Raw genomic sequence first — 25,035 nt, 5'->3', positions numbered from 1 at the left:
AGCAGAAATGAAAATGTTCAAGATATCAATTAAAGAATTGATTAGTTTTAGTTGCACAATTTTTGGTTTTAGTTTTTTGTTTTTAAATCAAGCCTGTGGGCATAATCTGAAGATTTATATCTTGAAATCGAAAAAAAATTACAAAAACAAACAACAATTTTGTCTCATCTTGAGAAAATTTAGCAGATTTAATCAAATCAAATGTTGGTTTTAAAAGAGCTATTAAAGTTCATTTGACTTTTGAGATTTTTGAATTTGAAATGCATAAATTATGAATAAAATCTATGATATCTAAAAAACCCATGCCAGTTCAGATTTATGATGAGAATCTGAAACCACTAATAAAAGAGATCAGATGAGAAAAGTGTATGAAAAGAGACATTACACAACTCAGTGGGATGCTTACCTATTTCATAGCCGCCCTGTCTTAAGTCCAATATTAAAAGCCACTGTTACTATTCAAAGCAGACACAAGGTCAACAATAATTTTTTATTTTAACTTATTTTAACGTGTTTTTCTTACAAATAAATGTAATTTAACACTGTTGATTTAAATATAAATACAATAACTATAATCATATTTATAACCCTATTTACTGCTTTTAGTAGCGCTCACGTGGATTCTGACAATTTTTTTTTTCATGCCTTACTTCAAAAATATTTTCTCTTCAAGGATGGGGGGGTAGAAATTTGCTTTTAGTAGGGCTTTCTAAATTTTAATTAGTGCTTGCAGTAGTGCTCTGGAGGCTTCATGAGTTTTATTTTTCTCACTCATCACTTTAAAAAAATGTTTTCTCAAGACAATAAAAGACAATATACTCTCAAAATCACTTTTTATTATGAACATTTTTCATTTTATCCTTTAAGGGCCAACAAGCAGACTAGTAGTATTTAAAAAATAGCGGGAGTTGTTAAATGCAAAATCACCTTTAAAAATGTCATAAATAAATAAAAAATAATGACGGTGGAGAGGCAGACCAAACTTTTCTCAAAGTGAAAAGTTGCAAAAAAAAGAAATGATGATAATAATAATAATAATAATAATAATAATAATAATAATAATAATAATAATAATAATGGTGGGGGAGGGGCTGAAAGAGTCAGGGCTGTAAATCGATTCTGAAAATGGGGGATCGATTTACTAGAATATTGTATGTGAAACTGAACCCCCTTCCAAAATTTTTTTTTCCAATTTTTTTTATAATCTGGTAGCTTAATGTCCAATAATCCATAGAAATAGTTGAAAGAAGACAAAAAGGAAAAAATTGTAAGAGGAGTGCAGTCATAATAACACTGCAATTTGCAATCCCCTTTGATCCATTTGGGCGGAATAAAAATGTAGGAGGTATAGAAAGTGCTTTATTTCAATAGATAAATACATCCCACTGCTTGTAGTTCAGGATTCAGTGGCAGGACTAACACCTGCATCAGAGTTGTTTGTTTAAATAGTGTAGTCCTTTTTTTTATTAAGTTAACTCTAATTTGCTGATAATGTAAGTTAAAATGGAGATTTGTCCTGAAAAGCACAGTTTACTGCTGATATAAGTTGATAGGTTTTATGAAATTATATTTTATCACATGTAGCAGTCAATAAGAGTGTCTTTATAAATCACTATAGTTAAGTGCTGCATTCATTACCAAGCGAATGTGTCTTGAAGCTGTGAGAAAAGGAGACTTAAATATTGTAATTGAATTTCTTTTTTGCTGTGAGTTCTAACAGGATTTAATACCCGTTTGCTAATTGTTTGAACTACTCTCTGCCAAATGATAAAAGAAGCAGACATTTATATTAAAGTAGGCTTTTACATATATTTCTTCTAACAGTTTTAGTTTCAGCTACTAGTAGGTTCTAGACTCTCCACTTTGCCAAACTCCTTACATTTAACCTCCCCTTCCACAGACATTTCATCAAATTGAAAGTCTATATGACGTTCTTTATGCAAGGGAGTATGACTAAAGTTGTTAACCAACAGTACCATAAGAATGCAAATAAAAAGTTATAATGCAATTCGGAAACATATGGCATCTCATATAAAAATAAGGTTCTATTAACAAATGCAAATAAGAGAAGTATAAGCAAAAAAAAAAAAAAAAAAACAGAAAATTAAATATTCTTCCATAAAACTATCAGTAAGAGATGGGATTTTTTAGTGTACCCAAAGGCACGTCTAGTTAATGCAGAAACATTGAGGCAACTGCTTTCTTTTTATTGTATTTCTGCTGTGCCTAAAAGACTGACAACACAAATGCATAAAAATATGATATATCTTTATTATTGGTGACAGTGAAAGAGTGCAGATTACTATGGAAGGAAGACACAGAAATCCGGTGGGATATTTTATCAAAATCAAACCAGATTGACAATCTCAATTTCGGCCATATAACAATTTGCAACACCCTGAGATTTCACCTTTGCTGTTAATGTAACCATGCTCCTAAATTCCTTATTTAGTGATGTGATACCCTCATCTACAGTTAAACTTTAGATAAAGTTAATCTTTACAGGTGGCTTTGACTCAATCAACAATTATTTTGTGACAATCAATCATGTTGTTTCTTCTGGCCAGGTGCATGTCTCTGTCATGTATGAGGGTCATTCCAAAAGTAATGGCTCCTATTTTTTATTCTTCATGAATGGACAAGAGAGGATTGCAAATTGCAATATTATAATAACTGAACTTATGTGTCATGATTAGAAAGTTTGAAATCTTTGTTGTACATATTGACGGTGTGAGACTAAGAAAACAACACTTGTCATGGATGTGCCTCAGAAGCAGAAATGTGTTATTGAATTGCTACATACAGAAAAAATGGTAACTATGTAGAAAAATAAATTCTGGAGCACAAAAAGTTGCTCATTTTAATGGTACCAGTAATGATAAATTGTAGAATTTAGCATAGTCATATTGACACACTAGTTATTGTTAGATCAACATAGTTCAGCAATGTTGAGGCTGGCCAGTGCCAGATGGCTGATCAGTTTAGAATACCAGGTGGTGTAAGAGAAGGATGACACCTCTCTGCAAAAACGTGTCATTAAAATTATCTCAGTTGAACAGAATACACATGTGACTGGGGGAACGCTTGAGTATTTTATATTCCAAAAAAAAACTCCCTCCTCATATAACACTCACAACAGGATAAGATCAGCTTACTAAATTTGAGGTCAACAAGGTTACTGCACCATTTTTACTAATAACCTTGGGAAATTGATGAATCCATTCTCTCTCCAGTTATGAGTAAAAATTAGACTGTCAAGTCTTGATTGTACAATTAGTCTAAGAGAAGGAAAACTCTGGAATAACCATAGTTTTTTCCTGCTTCACCTGGAAATGTGTTCAGTCATTCTGAACTTTGCTTACCATGTCATTTGAAAGTGCAGTTGATGATGATGCAATGTTTATTTCATTATAGACGCCTCCTTGTGCAGACACCTTTACACAGGTTATTGATTTTCTTTTCTTTTTTTTTTCATTGTAAATACAGCAACATTTTTAAATATTCATAAACATGGGTAAAAATTGATTTTGTAGACTCTTATCAGAAAAGAATATAACCAGTAAGAAGTGAAAAAAAACTCCAGATATTGCTTTTTTAATGAAGGAGGAAATAACCTTTACAACAATTAAAATTAACTTGCAGAGAGAAGTTGTTGATAAAAAGTCTTACAAAAAAAAAAAAGAAAAGATAAAAATGATATATTTTAACTTATATTCCAACACTACATTTTTTCCTTCTTTCTAAACAGATTATCAACAGTGCCCTGATTGATTTGCTTTCCAACGAACTCAAAGGTTGGTATTTGATGCAAGGGACAGCCAGATGACCTAAATAGTATTGGAATGGCTAAACATCTTAATTGTGCCAGCACTTTGATTCCAATATATAGACTGGAAACTCTTTTGTGTATCTTCAAACATCAACTCTAAATAAATTCACTTGTGTTTATGGTTATAACATGATTGGGATTTTATCAATTTCATTATTCGAGTTAGATAATTTGGAAATGTTTTCTTAACTGATGAGAAACAATGAAAGAAAATTTACAAATTTTTTTTTTATTCCCATTACAGTAGACAACAATTTTTTACTTTTTGAATATTGCCCAGATTTCGACAACTAATTTAGGGTAATTTTGCACTGTTGAATCAGAAAATGACATCATTTCTCTCCATCAGGTCAGTTTTTTGTGCTAAATTGATTTGAAAAAAATCAGATCTTGTGACAAAATCGATTACATTTTTGTGGCATTATCAGCTGATTTTTGTTAACACATATCATCCTAAATATGTTTTTAAGAGGAAAAATGTTTTGCAAACAACATATATTGATTACAGTAATTAATGTTTCTATCAGGTAAACTGAATGACGGCATTGATGAAAGTACATGTAAATTGCATGTTACTTCACCATTGTTCAAACTTCACGGCTTGAACTTTTGTTTCTTCAAACTCAGCGGCAAGGAGGTCTCTCGGGAAAATCTAACAGTAGTCACCCATCATGACTCCATCCCAGCGACCCTGGTATGTGATGTCTATTTCTTTCATCTTTAATCTCTCCCTCTGCTTGCCACTCACTGAATTCAGTTTCTAAGGAAACCAGTCCATATGTAAAAATAAGTGTATGTTGCAGCTCAGCTTTCTGAAAGCAGTCAGCATGTTGTCGACAATGTTCTGCATAGTTTCTCGCATTATTGTTGCCAAGAAAGTTCTTTACTATCAGAACAAATGCCTTCCACGTTTCCAGTTCCACTTCGTTCATTGAGTTTTTGAACTCTAGATCTCTGATGAGCTGGCAGATCTGAGGATTGTCAAAGATGCCAGCTTTCAACTTCTCCGTGGTCAATCCTTGAAAAGCCTGGCACAAGTAAGTGAAGCAGTCACCATCCTTGTTTAAAACCTTGATGAACTGATTAAGTTGAACTTGATGTACAACAGTGGAAAGAGTATTCTGTCTCTGTTCACCAGATGATTGCTGATGACATTCCTTTCTTTGAAATTGACTAATTCCTCCACCAAGCTAGTCCTTTTTCATGTAATGTTGAGTAGGGTCCTGCACCAATTTTTGAAAAATTTTGAGGTTTTATAACTTCAAACTGTACCTTTTGGAGCTATAGAATGATCCAACCATTTTCCAGTAACTTTAGCAAGAGATTTCATGGAAGACTTTTTACAAAAGAAATATTCTAAATTATTATTATATTCTTTTTGCATATTTGTTCCTAACAACTAAAGACGTAAAACAAAAAGTTTGAAAAAATATAGAAAAAACATGGAAAATTAAAATATACAAATTTTTTTTTTTTTTTTTTTTTGCATGGTAGTCACCACTTATCAAGGCCCAGAAGCCACTCGGGGATAAGGGTTATTGTGTGTACAGTAATCAATGGGATAATATCGCAGTAATCATTAGTAATGGAGATTTGATAACGTGTCTTACTTAAGGGGGCGGTTTATCAGGAATTTGTTTATGTTGGACTTGAAGACATCCAAGTTGCAGTCAGGTGGGAAACAGGCAAACGGAACATGGAAATAACGATAAAACAAAGACAGGCTCGCGATATCTCTTCTGTGGGAAAGAGGTTGCAGGGAAGAGAAAAGGACATCTCTCACTAAGCCATGAAGTCTATTTTGAACTCTGTCAAGGCAGGATAGGCTGTTTTTAGCAGCTCCTGCCCAGATGTGGCAGCAGTACTCCATCCTTGGACGTATCTGGCTTTTATATAGATAGAGAATTGCATCAGCGGTGAAATATTTTCTGGAGCAGTAGAAGGATCCCACCATTTTTCCAGCGACCTTGGCAACAGATTTGATGTACGCGTTCTATTTCAGATCAGGAGTAAAGGTCAAACCCATAAGCTTGTCAAAACATGGAGCCTCCCCAAGACGAGAGCCATCCATTTCAATTGATGCCAGACGGGGATCAGAGCATTGATGATGTAAAGATAGAAGCTTGGTTTTAGATGCATTAAAAGTAACCAGCCACCTCTTCCCCCACTGTACCATGCGCTCAAGGTCAGAGGAGAGAGAATCAGCGAGAAATTTGTCATTTACGGCCTTTGATGTGTTGCCATAGATGTCAACAAATGATTTAAATATGTGTTTTGGAGATCATTCATGTAGATCAGGAAGAGAGTTGGGCCCAGTATGGACCCTTGAAGGACTCCAGCATTAATACTGTGGACCTATGATTTCTGCCCATCAACCACTACTCTTATGAGCCTATCAGAGAGAAATGATTTAATAATTGAGAAAACATTTCCAGTTATACCGTAGCTGGAAATCTTGTGAAGTACGCCTTTATGCCATACCTTATTGAAGGCCTTTGATATGTCAAGAGCAATTGCCCTAGAAAAGAAGCCTTTGTTGAGAGATTCACTAATCCTATGAGGTATAACTGTTATAATATATCTGCTGTAGATCTAGCAGAACGGAAACCATATTGTATGTCACTAAGAAGGTTATTTCTGCTGAGGTGGTTGACTACTTCTTAATTTAATATGGATTCCAGAAACTTACTCATGACACCCAGGAGACATTGGTCTGTATTAAGAGGGAGATGACTTATCACCTGAATTCTTAAATACAGGGCATACTGATGAGGTTTTCCAGGGTGTTGGAAAGTACTTCTCCTTAAGGCAATGCTTAAACAGTTTTGTAAGTATGGGGGCAAGCTCTGGTTGAAGCTTTTTTAACACTATAATTGGAATACCGTCAGGACTAGTTGCTTTACTGGAATCAAGGTTTTTGATTAGCTTGGCGACCTCACGCACAGATATTTGTATGTTGCATAGCGTGTTGTCTGTTATAGGAGGAAATATGGGGAGTTGATGGTCTTCGTCGCATAGGGTAGAATTAGCTGCAAAGTTCTTGGAAAATAGTTTAGCCTTGTCTGATGCTGACGAGATGACCTCAGGTCCATTGATGATGGTTGGGATAGAACGCATGCTTCTGTTCAGGATCCTGTTTGTTATTTGCCAAAACTGGTGGGAACCAAGCCACTGCTCAGCTACTCTGGATTTAACGGACTGAGCATATAACTCTCTTGCATTTTTTATTACTCTTTTACAGTGATTTAGTCTCAGTACATCTATTACATTGATAGCTATGGAAAAAGTGATTTCTGTGTGCGATGGCAGCAGCATATTCTGTGGAGAAGCATGGCTGACTATTAGGTTTTTGTTGGAATTTTTTGGATGGTATGAATTGATCTATACCTACAATTAACCATTCGGTCAGGTCTGATACTATAGAGGACACATCCTTTTTAAACATGGAATGCAGTGGTAGATCAGATATAAATGTGCAGAAGCTATCCCAGTCAGCCATAGAGTATTGTATAGTGGAGAGATACGTCTGAAGACTTATTACATTTCATTTTTATCTTAACTGATACAACCAAGTGGTCAGAAGATCCCAGAGGAGGTAGAACGGAACATGAACATAGCTCAGGGGAAGTTGTGAGAAAAAGGTCTAGAAGGCTTGCATACTGACAAGTGGGTTCGTGGACAATCTGAGTGAGGTCATAGGCAATGGCGAAATCATGACAGAACCTCCCCTCATCATCTGTCTTGTTCGAGTGGGTAAGGCATTCCATGTTATGGACATTGAAGTTACCACGAATGTGAATGTTAGCTGAAGAATGAGCAGATAGGATATGGTCAATTTTCTCAGATATACTCTTAAAGATAGTAACTCAGCATTTGTGGAGGCGATAGAGGGCAAATATAAATGTGGTGGTGTAAGGAAGTGCAACCCGGAAGCACATATAAGGTAAATTAGGGTCTTCTCTGGAGATATCCCTACCACACGGAAAGCCATCTTTAATGTAGGCACATATTCCATGCCTATGGCGATCTTGGGGGTCAGATTTAGATGTTAACTTAGAGTATCCTTTAATTATGAACCCCTCTAGGGAAGTGGTCAACCCTATGCCAGTTTCGCTATGTCCGGTTTTGTCTCAAAATAATTGGAATCAATTGCCAGATGGATTTGAAGTGATAAAGCAAGTGAACTTCTTTATCATATTAGCATATCAAAATTTTGATCGTTCACATTCTAAAATGTGATTCTCACAATGTTTTGCCTGATGTAACCACAGAATTTTTTCAGGTTCATCTTGTCGAATTTGGGAATGTATTCTTCTTCCTTGCCATGTTGTAAAGTTGGAGAAAGAAGTCTGTTTGTAAGGAAGAAAAGGAAAAAAAAAGAAACAAAACAACACACTGAAGATGGAGGATACCTCTGAAATAAATGATAAATTTCAAACAAGTAAAATATTTGTTTATTTTTCTAATATTACGTTGTGATTTGGCTTCCAAGCGCACTTGATGCATATTTTATTTTATTCAAACTAGTATTTATTAAACAGTTATTTTTGTGATTGACACTATTGTTTGAACAGATAATATTACTAAGCAAGCTATTATTTAGTCTGCAGGGCTGGATATAAACAAAGAATATCAGAAAGTGAAACATGAGACATGTAAGAGTTCTAACTGCTGTCTCAGAATCTCTTCACAAATGAGCTATACAGTCAAAGTCAAAATCGTACAAATAACCCATCTCCCATGCACTGTGGCAAATCTTTCTATATGATTTGACTTAACCATGCTACCATATCTTCTTGCTGCATCAGCAGTGAAATATAGCAAACATTTTTATGTTTTTAATATTAGAAATTTACTTCTGAAAGAATACAATATATTATGCATCAAGTTGCTATTACATACGAATGCATCACGTTGTACATACAACAAAAGCACACAATAGTATTATTGATATCTACAATGAATTTAACAACACAACCAAAAATGCATAAAATAATTTAATTTAGAAATTTCTGGAAATGATACAATCTTGTTTTATGATTCAATTATATTTTCTTTCGCGGCAAAATATGTCAAATTAAATCTTCATGATATGAATAGTAAACAATTGGTAGCTGTTATGACTTGGTAAGCCAAGTCGAAAATGCTATGAAAGAGGCATAGTGTTTTGTTTTACTTTACAAACGAGAAAATAAGCATTCTGTTATGGATGTTTAAGTTAAATGAAAAGAAAATTGTGAAAACCCAGGAATGACGACAGACCAAAAGATAATAATAATAATAAAAACAAAAAAAACAATATGCACTATTTCTTTTTCAGCAAGTTTATAGCCGCATAATATATTATGTAGAGTGTTTAATCTATGAAACTATTAAAATATGGTAATCATTGATCTGTAAGAGAAATTCACACAAGTTATTCAATATCAAAAATTGTTATCATTGATTAGCATCCATTAAAGCAAACAAGACAACGTATGCAATCTAATCAGTGTTTCCTTGTTGTTACTTTATAGAAGGAGAAAAGAGGGAGTGGAAGGAAGAGGAGACAGAAGAATAGAAAGAGGAAGCATAAACGGATTAATTAAGAAAGTAGGAAAGTCTGAGAGAAAGATTAACAAAGAATATTCTTAAGATGCGTCCATTCAATCTGCACATTTATTTACGTGTGACAGATCTATCGACTGATCCAGCAGACAAAAAACATCCATTTAATCTATGTTTGGATTGAACTTAAGTGGCTAGGACCAACAAATAATAAGTGTGACAGATCAATGAGCATAACTTGTGGCGATGTATGGATGCATCTAAAAAAAGATGAATCCATTTAATCAGCACGTTTGGAAACACAAATGTTATTTCAACTTTCGACTGACAAGGAGAGTTTTTTTTTTATTTTAGAGAGACAAAAAGTCAGCCATGTTGCAAAACAGATGCATTAATGCCATCTGCATATTTAGTGATTAAAATGCGATTTCAAACTCAACTGTGACAAGCCAACAAACGTTCTATTCAAAACTGAAAGGAAACAAACTCAAAAACATACCATTTCAAACTTAAAAGTGACAGACTAACAAATATACCATTTACAAACTAACATTTGACAGACCAATAGACTTGCCATTTCAAACACAAATGTCAAAGAACAACAAATATATCATTTCAAACTAGAATGTGACAGACCAAAAATATACTATTTTCAAGTGAAATGTTACAGACTAATAAATACACCACATAAACTGAAATGTGACAGACAAATATAGCATTAAATGTGATGGACTAAAAATATACCATTTCAAACAGAAAAGTCATAGACCAACAAATATACCATTTCAAAATGGAATGTGAAATATAAATATACTATTTCAAACTAAGATGTGACAGACCAACAAATATACCAGTTTAAGCTGAAATGCTACAGAAAAACAAATATATCATTTCAAACTGAAAAGTAACAGACCAAAAAATATACTATTCTAAACTGAAATATAATAATAGACCAACAAATATTCCATTTCAAATTGAAAAAAAAACAGACGGACAGAGATACTTTTTCAAACTGAAATGTGAGAGATAAACAAAATATGACTTGAACCTAAAATGTGACAGATTGTGAAACAAACCGTCTCGTTGATGTGGGAAGACAATAAAAGGAAAGAATGGAAAGATGAGCGGGAGAGAAGGAAGCGAAACGATTTTGTATGCATCAGTTTGCTGAATCTATCTTCGAAACTCAAAATCAATACTTGACAGATTGAATAACAAGAATAGAAATATGGAAGACCATTTATACAGTTAACATTTTTATTAATGGCTCATTCTGCTAAACTAATGCCCTTAAAATTATGTTCACTATACTCTGAAATATACAAATATATTAATAAATCATCAAATCTAATTTCTTTATTGATATCTGAGTAAAAGAAAAAGTCACAAATCTAGATTTAAATATAATAGAAATAGAAAGAGGAGTGTCCTAATATCACAAATGCAATGTTACTAAAGAATCGTCCAAAATGCTAAGGAGAATATAGGAAGTATTAAACCTCCTTGAGTAACTGAAAAGTTTCTGGAAATTCGAAATAATACCTACAAATAAGTGGTACAACATGCACATGTGACACTCATACGTTATTTATGATTGAATAGTCGTCAACATAAAATATGAATAATCTGTCGAATGACTACCGTTATTTATTCTACTTTGATTTAATTTAAAAAAATAAAAATAAATTGTGACACACACGTTAAGATATGCATCTTGTAAAACCAAAAGTAAATCTTGTTACTTTTATATTATAATTATTTTATAGATGTAGAAGTGTTATTATTCTATTACTTTAGTGCAGACTATTATCCTCATCTTTATTAGATCTAATAAAGATGAGGATAATAGTCCACAAAAAATAATACTCATCTCAATAATGAATTGCAATTAAAATATATATATATTATTCTGTATCTCAAGAATTGGAGAAAAAGGGCAAGCCTGACGACCTAGTCCACAAACTCTAAAATTCTATCATGACAAGTTTCAATAAAAAATACACTATTAAACCTGGATCTGAAACTTCCAACATAGACCCCCACTACCATGTCTCCTTCTCTAACATCAGGGGTCTACGTTCTAACCTTCCAGAGGTTGAAGCCCAATTACAGGAGACTAAACCAGACCTTTTATTTTTAAGTGAAACTGGCATTGGACAGGCTATTTCCCTAGAAGAGTTCGCAATTAAAGGATACTCTAACTTAACTTCTAAATCTGACCTCCATGGGCATAGAATATGTGCCTATATTAAAGATAGCTTTCCATGTGGTAGGGACATCTCCAGGGAAGATCCTAACTTACCCTATATATGCTTCCGGGTTGCTTTAGCTCACACTACTGCATTTATATTTACTCTCTATCACCCCCACAACAGCGGAGTTACTATCTTTCAAAGCATATCTGAGAAAATTGACCAAGTCCTATCTGCTTATCCTTCAGCTAACATTCATATATGTGGAGACTTCAATGTTCACAACGTCGAATGGTTGACCCACTCAAACAAGACCGATGATGAGGGGAGGTTCTGTCATGATTTCTCCATTGCCTATGACCTCACTCAGATTGTTCACGAACCCATCCGTGTGCCCGATAATGACGGCCAGTATGCAAGTCTCCTAGACCTTCTTCTCACAACTTGCCCTGAACTATGTTCAGTTTCCGTTCTGTCTCCTCTTGGATCTTCCGACCACTCAGTTGTATCAATTAAGATAAAAATGAAATGTAATAAGTCCTCAGACGTACCTCTCCATCGTACAGTATATCGATACACTATGGCTGACTGGGATAGTTTCCGTACATTTATATCGGATCATCCTCTGCGTTCCATGTTTAAAAAGGATGTGTCGTTATAGTATCAGACCTGACGGAATATTTAATCGTAGGTATAGACAATTTCTTACTCAAAAAAAGTTCCAGCAAAAACCTAACAGCCATCCATGGTTTTCTCCAGAATGTGCTGCTGCTATTGCGCACAAAAATCACTTTTTCCACTGCTTCCAACGTAATAGATGTATGGAAACTAAAGCCGTTTCAGGACTGCCAGCAACCATTGTAAGAAAGTAATAAAGAACGCAAGAGTTGTACGCTCAGTCCGTCAAGTCCAAAGTAGCTCAGCAGCGGCTTGGTTCCCACCAGTTTTGGCAGAATCCAGAACAGAAGTGCATGCTCTATCCCAACTATCATCAATGGACCTGAGTTAATCTCGTCAGCATCAGACAAAGCCAAACTCTTTGCCAAGAACTTTGCAGCCAATTCTACCCTTTGCGACCAAGGCCGCCAACCCCCAATATTTCCTCCTGTATCAGAAAACATGCTATGTGATATACAAATATCTGTACATGATGTTGCCAAGCTAATCAAAAACCTTGATTCCAGTAAAGCAACCGGCCCTGACGGTATTCCAATTATAGTACTCAAAAAACTTCAACCAGAACTAGCGCCCATACTTACAAAACTGTTTAAACATTGTCTTAAGGAGAATTGCTTCCCATCACCCTGGAAAATTTCATCAGTATGCCCTGTATTTAAGAATTCAGGTGATCGTTCATCCCCCTCTCAGTACAGGCCAATAAGTCTCCTGTGCGTCATGAGTAAGTTGTTGGAATCTGTGTTACATAGAGAAGTAATCAATCATCTCAGCAAAAATAACCTTCTTAGTGACACACAATATGGTTTCCGTTCTGCTAGATCTACAGCAGATGTGCTTACAGTTATATCTCATAGGATTAGCGAATCTCTCGACAGAGGCAACCTTCCTAGGGCAATTGCTCGACATATCAAAGGCCTTTGACAGGGTATGGCATAAAGGTTTACTTCACAAGATCTCCAGCTATGGTATAGCTGGAAATGTCTTCTCAATTATTAAATCATTTCTCTCTGATAGGTTCATAAGAGTAGTAGTTGATGGGCAAAAATCAGAAGCTCACAGTATAAATGCTGGAGTCCCACAGGGGTCCATCCTGGTCCCAACTCTTTTCCTGATCTACATTAATGATCTTCCAAATCACATCCTTACATCATTCGTAGACATTTTTGCTGACGACACTACCATCTATGGTAGCACATCTAAGACAGTAAACGACCAAGTTCTCTCTGATTCTCTCTCCTCTGATCTTGATCACGTTGTACAATGGGGAAAGGAGTGGCTGGTTACTTTTAATGCATCTAAAACCAAGCTTCTATATTTACATCATCAACGTTCTGATCCCCATCTGGCATCAATTAAAATGAATGGCTCTCGTCTTGGGGAGGCCTAAAGTTTTGACAGGTTTCTGGGCTTGACCTTTACTCCTGATCTTAAATGGAATACGTACATCAAATCTGTTGCCAAAGCCGCTGGAAAAATGGTCGGATCCTTCTATCGATCCAGTAGATATCTCACTGCTGATGCAATTCTCTATCTATATAAGAGCCAGATACGTCAAAGGATGGAATACTGTTGCCACATATGGGCAGGAGCTGCTAGAAAGGACTTGGCCTGCCTTGATAGGGTTCAAAATAGACTTCGTGGCCTGATGGGAGATGTTCTTTTCTCTTCGCTGCAACCTCTATCTCACGGAAGAGATATTGTGAGTTTGTCTCTGCTTTATCGTTATTTTCTTTTCATGGAAAGTGTTCGACTGAGCTTCAATCTATGGTCCCCCCCTCGCCAAACTTTCACAAGAAACACTCGACTAGCTGAAAACACTATAAATAATTCCCCCCACTCTTTATCCGTGCCTAAACCTAAATATTGATTCCATGATCAAAGCTTCTTTCTTAGAACTGCACGCCTGTGGAATTGTCTTCCGTTTTCCTGCTTTCCAGCTGTCTATAATATGGTTGTCTTCAAGTGCAACGTGAACAAGTTTCTGATGAGCCGTTCCACTTAAGTTAACAAATTTACCGAACTTCCATTACTATCGATTACTATATTGTCCTTTTGACTACTCTACACTCTTTAACCCTTATCCTTGAGTGGCCTATCGGCCTTGATAAGTGGTGACGTGACGCCTATGTAAAAAAAAAAATCTATAAAATAATCGAGAAAAACTTCCCACCTGAAAACAGACTCAGTAAAATAATAAATAGGAACACAGTCAAGTTATCATTCTCGATCGTGACTAACCTCACGAGCACGATAATAGGATCTAATAAAAGAAAAATCAATACAATACTAAATAGGCATAGAAATGAAACAGCTACTATAGATGTTGGGAGAAAATGCAATTTTAGGGTATCGAATGAATGCCCATTGGGAGATAATTGCCTGATTTCTGAAGTTGTATACAAATGCAAAGTTAAGGTAGATAACAGTAAGAAAGTATACTTGGGTGGTACGGGTTGCATGTTCAAAGACAGATACAGAAATCACATAGCATCATTTAAAACTGGACCGGTGAATGAACCTAATAGTGATAGAAACAATAATGTAAGTGATAATGGCACTAGAATAATTATTAAAAAAAAAAAAACCAAAAAAAAAAACAAGAACACAACTGCATTAGGGGATTGGATCAGAGAACTATGTGGAAATAATAAATAAATCCAAAACAAAATGTCAATAATGGACGTAGAACATACCAGCCTAGCAAGTCCAAAAGATGCAACCTATGCTTACTTGAAGCTTATCACATCGTGCATTCTAAAGAGATAATTTTAAACAAAAACTGGATGCCATACAAACTTGTCTCCACAGAAATAAATTCCTACCTTCGTGACTTAAACCTGGGTAGAATAAACTCAAAATAGGTATTATCAATAGACAGTAAAATATAGGGAACACACAAATCCAAATATGAAAATATGAAAATATGAAGGGCAAAGTATTATAACAACAGAGTAGGTATTAAACTTAACTATAACTTAGCTATAATTTGGCTTTCAAACGCGAATCATGCATATTTTATTTTAAAATTCAATCAACACTTCTATCACGGAATTCACAATCATGACTTTAAGGAATTTAAATTATTTGATAAAAAATTAATGGAAAGTTACCATTCAAAGACATGTTTTCAATAAAGATTGTTTCTTTTGGATTTTAAATATATACATTTCACTTTAGGCAAGGGTTGATTCTGCCTAAATCTTCAGTACATCTAATATTTATATTTGACTAAAAACTGACTTGATTAGTCACCTCATTGAACCTGGATCACAATTGTTTGAATCAAGAAAAAGTAAGTTTGAAAAATCTTTTAAAATAAACAAAAAGACAAAATCTAAAATTAGTCATTTTCTCCTCATTATACACCTTTTTCTATTTTCTTTTCCTACTTATGATTAAATAGTATTACTTGCCAGTGGTGATATCACCTTTTGTTTGTAATGGACTATCAAAATCATTTTATTCTCTTCTTCCTTTATTACTTTTCATTCTTGAGAGAGAGAGTAAGGGAATTGAGAATAATAGATAATATATAGAACAAAAGTGGGGATGGTCATACAACATAGTGAGAGAGGTTGAAAATAATAAAAAGTAAACGATGTATTACTTGGAATCATTTATCAATAATGGTAAGTGTAAACAATCAAAATGCACATATTTTGTTTTGTGATTCAAATATATAGGAAAAAGTCTTGAGTAAATAACCGTTGATTAACTCAAATAATAGAATAACACACACACACACACACACACGCACTGCTTATTTTTTTAATAAAATATTACTATTTATAATGTATAAAACCAAATTTGAAAAGCTGGTTCTTTTCACTTGCGTCTGTGTGGTGGGGCAGTGGGTCTTTTAAACAGAATAAAATGGTATCCTAATATAGCACACTTCTCTCTATAGAGAGAAAAAAATATTAAATATTCCAATTCAATTATTTCGAATATTGAAACTTGAATAGAGAAAAAAGTCATAAAAATAGTTTTATGGCTTAAAAAAAAAAAAAAGAAAATATTTTTTTAATGATTTTCTTCCATTTCATCCCATAATGAGGCTCCTGAAATTTGGTCAAATCGAGAATTGATACAAGTAAACGAAGAGCAGTAGGTTTTTCCCTCTTTTTTGTTTGTCATAGCTTCAGCATAATTGGATATGAACCACTATGAAAGCTGCTGATATGAAATTTCTTTAGACCATAGTTTCCAGCATTGTTAGGTCTTTATGATTGTCTAGTCAATTTATCATGATATTGTCCAACAACTGCATAGCTATCTTGGAATACAGTCCTCAAAATCAGAAAATAAAACACAACATACTAAATATTCACAATATCAATTTATTATCTTCTTCAAGTAAGAAGTAATGTTTTCACTACAGTTTGTTTTTCACTATATTTGTTTATGTATGGACACAGCTCTTGATCAAACGTCAAACTTAGTCAAAATATTAATTAATGTCTAACTTAGAACTTATTTAATTTTGGAATATCACGGTTAATGCTAGAGAAAAGGTGAGAGTTAAACTTTTGGCAATAGTTTCTGTACTAATTCAAATAACAAACATCTCTTTTCTAATATTCGATGTACTAATTCAAATGAGCCCCCTCTCTTTTCTAATATTCGATGCACTAATTCAAATGAACACCCTCGCTTTTATAATATTCGATGTACTAATTCAAATGATCCCCCTCTCTTTTCTAATATTCGATGTACTAATTCAAATAAGCCCCATCTCTTTCTAATATTCGATATACTAATTCAAATGAGCCCCCTCTCTTTTCTAATATTTTATGTACTAATTCAAATGAGCCCCCTCTCTTTTCTAACATTCGATATACATATGCAAATGAGCCCCCTCTCTTTTCTAACATTCGATATACATATTCAAATGAGCCCCCTCTCTTTTCTAATATTTTATGTACTAATTCAAATGAGCCCCCTCTCTTTTATAATATTCGATGTACTAATTCAAATGATCCCCCTCTCTTTTCTAATATTCGATGTACTAATTCAAATGATCCCCCTCTCTTTTCTAATATTCGATGTACTAATTCAAATAAGCCCCATCTCTTTCTAATATTCGATATACTAATTCAAATGAGCCCCCTCTCTTTTCTAATATTTTATGTACTAATTCAAATGAGCCCCCTCTCTTTTCTAACATTCGATATACATATGCAAATGAGCCCCCTCTCTTTTCTAACATTCGATATACATATTCAAATGAGCCCCCTCTCTTTTCTAATATTTTATGTACTAATTCAAATGAGCCCCCTCTCTTTTCTAACATTCGATATACTAATCCAAATGAGCCACCTCTCTTTTCTAATATTCGATATACTAATTCAAATGAACACCCTGTCTTTTATAATATTTGATATACTAATTCAAATGAACACGCTCTCTTTTATAATATTCGATGTACTAATTCAAATGAGCCCCCTCTCTTTTCTAATATTCAATGTACTAATTCAAATGAGCCCCATCTCTTTTCTAATATTTTATGTACTTATTCAAATGAGCCCCATCTCTTTTCTAATATTTTATGTACTTATTCAAATGAGCCCCCTCTCTTTTCTAACATTCGATGTACTAATTTAAATGAGCCCCATCTCTTTTCTAATATTCGATGTACTAATTCAAATGAGCCACTTCTCTTTTCTAATATTTTATGTACTTATTCAAATAAGCCCCATCTCTTTTCTAATATTCGATGTACTAATTCAAATGAGCCCCCTCTCTTTTCTAATATTCGATGCACTAATTCAAATGAGCCACCTCTCTTTTCTAATATTCGATATACTAATCCAAATGAGCCCCCTCTCTTTTCTAATATTCGATGTACTAATTCAAATGAGCCCCATCTCTTTTCTAATATTTTATGTACTTATTCAAATGAGCCCCATCTCTTTTCTAATATTTTATGTACTTATTCAAATGAGCCACCTCTCTGTTCTAACATTCGATGTACTAATTTAAATGAGCCCCCTCTCTTTTCTAATATTCGATGTACTAATTCAAATAAGCCCCCTCTCTTTTCTAATATTTTATGTACTTATTCACATAAGCCCCATCTCTTTTCTAACATTCGATATACTAATCCAAATGAGCCCGCTCTCTTTTATAATATTCGATGTACTAATTCAAATGAGCCACCTCTCTTTTCTAACATTCGATATACTAATTCAAATAAGCCCCCTCTCTTTTCTAATATTCGATATACTAATCCAAATGAGCCACCTCTCTTTTCTAATATTCGCTGAACTAATTCAAATAAGCCCCCTCTCTTTTCTAATATTCGATATACTAATTCAAATGAACACCCTGTCTTTTATAATATTTGATATACTAATTCAAATGAACACCCTCTCTTTTATAATATTCGATGTACTAATTCAAATGAGCCCCCTCTCTTTTCTAATATTCGATGTACTAATTCAAATAAGCCCCATCTCTTTTCTAATATTCGATATACTAATTCAAATAAGCCCCATCTCTTTTCTAATATTCGATATACTAATTCAAATGAACACCCTCTCTTTTATAATATTCGATATACTAATTCAAATGAGCCCCATCTCTTTTCTAATATTCGATGTACTAATTCAAATAAGCCCCGTCTCTTTTCTAATATTCGATGTACTAATTCAAATAAGCCCCATCTCTTTTCTAATATTCGATGTACTAATTCAAATGAGCCACCTCTCTTTTCTAATATTTGATGTACTAATTTAAATGAGCCCGATCTCTTTTCTAATATTCGATGTACTAATTTAAATGAGCCCCATCTCTTTTCTAATATTCGATGTACTAATTCAAATAAGCCCCATCTCTTTTCTAATATTCGATATACTAATTCAAATAAGCCCCATCTCTTTTCTAATATTCGATGTACTAATTCAAATAAGCCCCATCTCTTTTCTAATATTCGATGTACTAATTCAAATAAGCCCCATCTCTTTTCTAATATTCGATGTACTAATTCAAATAAGCCCCATCTCTTTTCTAATATTCGATGTACTAATTCCAATGAGCCCCATCTCTTTTCTAATATTCGATGTACTAATTCAAATAAGCCCCATCTCTTTTCTAATATTCGATGTACTAATTCAAATGAGCCCCATCTCTTTTCTAATATTCGATGTACTAATTCACATAAGCCCCATCTCTTTTCTAATATTCGATGTACTAATTCAAATAAGCCCCCTCTCTTTTCTAATATTCGATATACTAATTCAAATGAACACCCTCTCTTTTATAATATTCGATATACTAATTCAAATGACCCTCATCTCTTTTGTAATATTCGATGTACTAATTAAAATAAGCCCCATCTCTTTTCTAATATTCGATGTACTAATTCAAATAAGCCCCATCTCTTTTCTAATATTCGATGTACTAATTCAAATTAGCCCCATCTCTTTTCTAATATTCGATGTACTAATTCAAATAGGCCCCATCTCTTTTCTAATATTCGATATACTAATTCAAATAAGCCCCATCTCTTTTCTAATATTCGATGTACTAATTCAAATAAGCCCCATCTCTTTTCTAATATTCGATGTACTAATTCAAATAAGCCCCATCTCTTTTATAATATTCGATGTACTAATTCATATAAGCCCCATCTCTTTTCTAATATTCGATATACTAATTCATATAAGCCCCATCTCTTTTCTAATATTCGATATACTAATTCAAATGAGCCCCATCTCTTTTCTAATATTCGATGTACTAATTCAAATGAGCCCCATCTCTTTTCTAATATTCGATGTACTAATTCACATAAGCCCCATCTCTTTTCTAATATTCGATGTACTAATTCAAATAAGCCCCCTCTCTTTTCTAATATTCGATATACTAATTCAAATGAACACCCTCTCTTTTATAATATTCGATATACTAATTCAAATGACCCTCATCTCTTTTGTAATATTCGATGTACTAATTAAAATAAGCCCCATCTCTTTTCTAATATTCGATGTACTAATTCAAATAAGCCCCATCCCTTTTCTAATATTCGATGTACTAATTCAAATTAGCCCCATCTCTTTTCTAATATTCGATGTACTAATTCAAATAGGCCCCATCTCTTTTCTAATATTCGATATACTAATTCAAATAAGCCCCATCTCTTTTCTAATATTCGATGTACTAATTCAAATAAGCCCCATCTCTTTTCTAATATTCGATGTACTAATTCAAATAAGCCCCATCTCTTTTCTAATATTCGATGTACTAATTCATATAAGCCCCATCTCTTTTCTAATATTCGATATACTAATTCATATAAGCCCCATCTCTTTTCTAATATTCGATATACTAATTCAAATGAGCCCCATCTCTTTTCTAATATTCGATGTACTAATTCAAATAAGCCCCATCTCTTTTCTAATATTCGATGTACTAATTCAAATGAGCCACCTCTCTTTTCTAATATTCGATGTACTAATTCAAATGAGCCCCATCTCTTTTCTAATATTCGATGTACTAATTCACATAAGCCCCATCTCTTTTCTAATATTCGATATACTAATTCAAATAAGCCCCATCTCTTTTCTAATATTCGATGTACTAATTCAAATGAGCCCAATCTCTTTTCTAATATTCGATGTACTAATTCAAATAAGCCCCGTCTCTTTTCTAATATTCGATATACTAATTCAAATGAACACCCTCTCTTTTGTAATATTCGATGTACTAATTCAAATAAGCCCCATCTCTTTTCTAATATTCGATGTACTAATTCAAAGAAGCCCCATCTCTTTTCTAATATTCGATATACTAATTCAAATAAGCCCCATCTCTTTTCTAATATTCGATGTACTAATTCAAATAAGCCCCCTCTCTTTTCTAATATTTTATGTACTTATTCAAATAAGCCCATTCTCTTTTCTAACATTCGATATACTAATCCAAATGAGCCCGCTCTCTTTTATAATATTCGATGTACTAATTCAAATGAGCCACCTCTCTTTTCTTACATTCGATATACTAATTCAAATAAGCCCCCTCTCTTTTCTAATATTCGATATACTAATCCAAATGAGCCACCTCTCTTTTCTAATATTCGCTGAACTAATTCAAATAAGCCCCCTCTCTTTTCTAATATTCGATATACTAATTCAAATGAACACCCTGTCTTTTATAATATTTGATATACTAATTCAAATGAACACCCTCTCTTTTATAATATTCGATGTACTAATTCAAATGAGCCCCCTCTCTTTTCTAATATTCGATGTACTAATTCAAATAAGCCCCATCTCTTTTCTAATATTCGATATACTAATTCAAACAAGCCCCATCTCTTTTCTAATATTCGATATACTAATTCAAATGAACACCCTCTCTTTTATAATATTCGATATACTAATTCAAATGAGCCCCATCTCTTTTCTAATATTCGATGTACTAATTCAAATAAGCCCCATCTCTTTTCTAATATTCGATGTACTAATTCAAATGAGCCACCTCTCTTTTCTAATATTTGATGTACTAATTTAAATGAGCCCGATCTCTTTTCTAATATTCGATGTACTAATTCAAATAAGCCCCATCTCATTCTAATATTCGATGTACTAATTCAAATAAGCCCCATCTCTTTTCTAATATTCGATGTACTAATTTAAATTAGCCCCTTCTCTTTTGTAATATTCGATGTACTAATTCAAATAAGCCCCATCTCTTTTCCAATATTCGATGTACTAATTCAAATAAGCCCCATCTCTTTTCTAATATTCGATATACTAATTCAAATAAGCCCCATCTCTTTTCTAATATTCGATGTACTAATTTAAATGAGCCCCATCTCTTTTCTAATATTCGATGTACTAATTCAAATAAGCCCCATCTCTTTTCTAATATTCGATATACTAATTCAAATAAGCCCCATCTCTTTTCTAATATTCGATGTACTAATTCAAATAAGCCCCATCTCTTTTCTAATATTCGATGTACTAATTCAAATAAGCCCCATCTCTTTTCTAATATTCAATGTACTAATTCAAATAAGCCCCATCTCTTTTCTAATATTCGATGTACTAATTCAAATGAGCCACCTCTCTTTTCTAATATTCGATGTACTAATTCAAATGAGCCCCATCTCTTTTCTAATATTCGATGTACTAATTCACATAAGCCCCATCTCTTTTCTAATATTCGATATACTAATTCAAATAAGCCCCATCTCTTTTCTAATATTCGATGTACTAATTAAATAAACCCCATCTCTTTTCTAATATTCGATATACTAATTCAAATAAGCCCCATCTCTTTTCTAATATTCGATGTACTAATTCAAATAAGCCCCCTCTCTTTTCTAACATTCGATATACTAATTCAAATGAACACCCTCTCTTTTATAATATTCGATATACTAATTCAAATGAACACCCTGTCTTTTATAATATTTGATATACTAATTCAAATGAACCCCCTCTCTTTTCTAATATTCGATGTACTAATTCAAATGAGCATCCTCTCTTTTCTAATATTTAATGTACTAATTCAAATGAGCCCCCTCTCTTTTCTAATATTCGATGTACTAATTCAAATGAGCCCCCTCTCTTTTCTTATATTTTATGTACTAATTCAAATGAGCCCCCTCTCTTTTCTAACATTCGATATACTAATTCAAATGAGCCCCCTCTCTTTTCTAATATTTGATGTACTAATTCAAATGAGCCCCCTCTCTTTTCTAATATTTTATGTACTAATTCAAATGAGCCCCCTCTCTTTTCTAATATTCGATATAATTATTCAAATGAGCCCCCTTTCTTTCCTAATATTTTATGTACTAATTCAAATGAGCCCCCGCTCTTTTCTAATATTCGATATACTAATTCAAATGAGCCCCCTCTCTTTTCTAATATTTTATGTACTAATTTAAATGAGCCCCCTCTCTTTTCTAATATTCGATGTACTAATTCAAATGAGCCCCCTCTCTTTTCTAATATTTTATGTACTAATTCAAATGAGCCCCCTCTCTTTTCTAATATTTTATGTACTAATTCAAATGAGCCCCCTCTCTTTTCTAATATTTTATGTACTAATTAAAATGAGCCCCCTCTCTTTTCTAATATTTTATGTACTAATTTAAATGAGCACCCTCTCTTTTCTAATATTCAATATACTAATTCAAATGAGCCCCCTCTCTTTTCTAATATTTTATGTACTAATTTAAATGAGCCCCCTCTCTTTTCTAATATTCGATATACTAATTCAAATGAGCCCCCTCTCTTTTCTAATATTTTATGTACTAATTCAAATGAGCCCCCTCTCTTTTCTAATATTCGATATACTAATTCAAATGAGCCCCCTCTCTTTTCTAATATTTTATGTACTAATTCAAATGAGCCCCCTTTCTTTTCTAATATTCGATATACTAATTCAAATGAGCCCCCTCTCTTTTCTAATATTTTATGTACTAATTTAAATGAGCCCCCTTTTTTTTCTAATATTTTATGTACTAATTCAAATGAGCCCCCTCTCTTTTCTAATATTTTATGTACTAATTCAAATGAGCCCCCTCTCTTTTCTAATATTTTATGTACTAATTAAAATGAGCCCCCTCTCTTTTCTAATATTCGATATACTAATTAAAATGAGCTCCCTCTCTTTTCTAATATTGTATGTACTAATTCAAATGAGCCCCCTCTCTTTTCTAATATTCGATATACTAATTAAAATGAGCTCCCTCTCTTTTCTAATATTGTATGTACTAATTCAAATGAGCCCCCTCTCTTTTCTAATATTCGATATACTAATTCAAATGAGGCCCCTATCTTTTCTAATATTTTATGTACTAATTCAAATGAGCCCCCTCTCTTTTCTAATATTTTATGTACTAATTTAAATGAGCCCCCTCTCTTTTCTAATATTTTATGTACTAATTTAAATGAGCCCCCTCTCTTTTCTAATATTTTATGTACTAATTCAAATGAGCCCCCTCTCTTTTCTAATATTCGATATACTAATTAAAATGAGCTCCCTCTCTTTTCTAATATTGTATGTACTAATTCAAATGAGCCCCCTCTCTTTTCTAATATTCGATATACTAATTCAAATGAGGCCCCTATCTTTTCTAATATTTTATGTACTAATTCAAATGAGCCCCCTCTCTTTTCTAATATTTTATGTACTAATTTAAATGAGCCCCCTCTCTTTTCTAATATTTTATGTACTAATTTAAATGAGCCCCCTCTCTTTTCTAATATTTTATGTACTAATTCAAATGAGCCCCCTCTCTTTTCTAATATTCGATATACTAATTAAAATGAGCTCCCTCTCTTTTCTAATATTGTATGTACTAATTCAAATGAGCCCCCTCTCTTTTCTAATATTCGATATACTAATTCAAATGAGGCCCCTATCTTTTCTAATATTTTATGTACTAATTCAAATGAGCCCCCTCTCTTTTCTAATATTTTATGTACTAATTTAAATGAGCCCCCTCTCTTTTCTAATATTTTATGTACTAATTCAAATTAGCATCCTCTCTTTTCTAATATTCGATATACTAATTTAAATGAGCCCCTCTCCTTTCTAATATTTTATGTACTAATTCAAATGAGCCCCCTCTCTTTTCTAATATTCAATATACTAATCAAAATGAGCCCCCTCTCTTTTCTAATATTCGATGTACTAATTCAAATGAGCCCCCTCTCTTTTCTAATATTCGATATACTAATTTAAATGAGCCCCTCTCATTTCTAATATTTTATGTACTAATTCAAATGAGCCCCCTCTCTTTTCTAATGTTTTATGTGCTAATTTAAATGAGCT

At 33.2% G+C, this 25,035-nt stretch overlaps 1 protein-coding gene across 2 annotated transcripts in view; it reads right to left on the bottom strand.

The window, feature by feature from the left end:
* Positions 1-25,035, bottom strand: part of LOC145293835 (GRIP1-associated protein 1-like) — a 690,744-nt gene that overhangs the window by 165,853 nt on the left and 499,856 nt on the right. The window lies entirely within an intron of this gene.

This window comes from Euprymna scolopes, chromosome 15, assembly GCF_053919585.1.
Source record: "Euprymna scolopes isolate OS-2025 chromosome 15, ASM5391958v1, whole genome shotgun sequence".
NCBI classification, from domain to species: domain Eukaryota; kingdom Metazoa; phylum Mollusca; class Cephalopoda; order Sepiida; family Sepiolidae; genus Euprymna; species Euprymna scolopes.
Note: the sequence above shows the minus strand (reverse complement) of the source record. Positions and strands in the feature narration are given on the sequence as shown.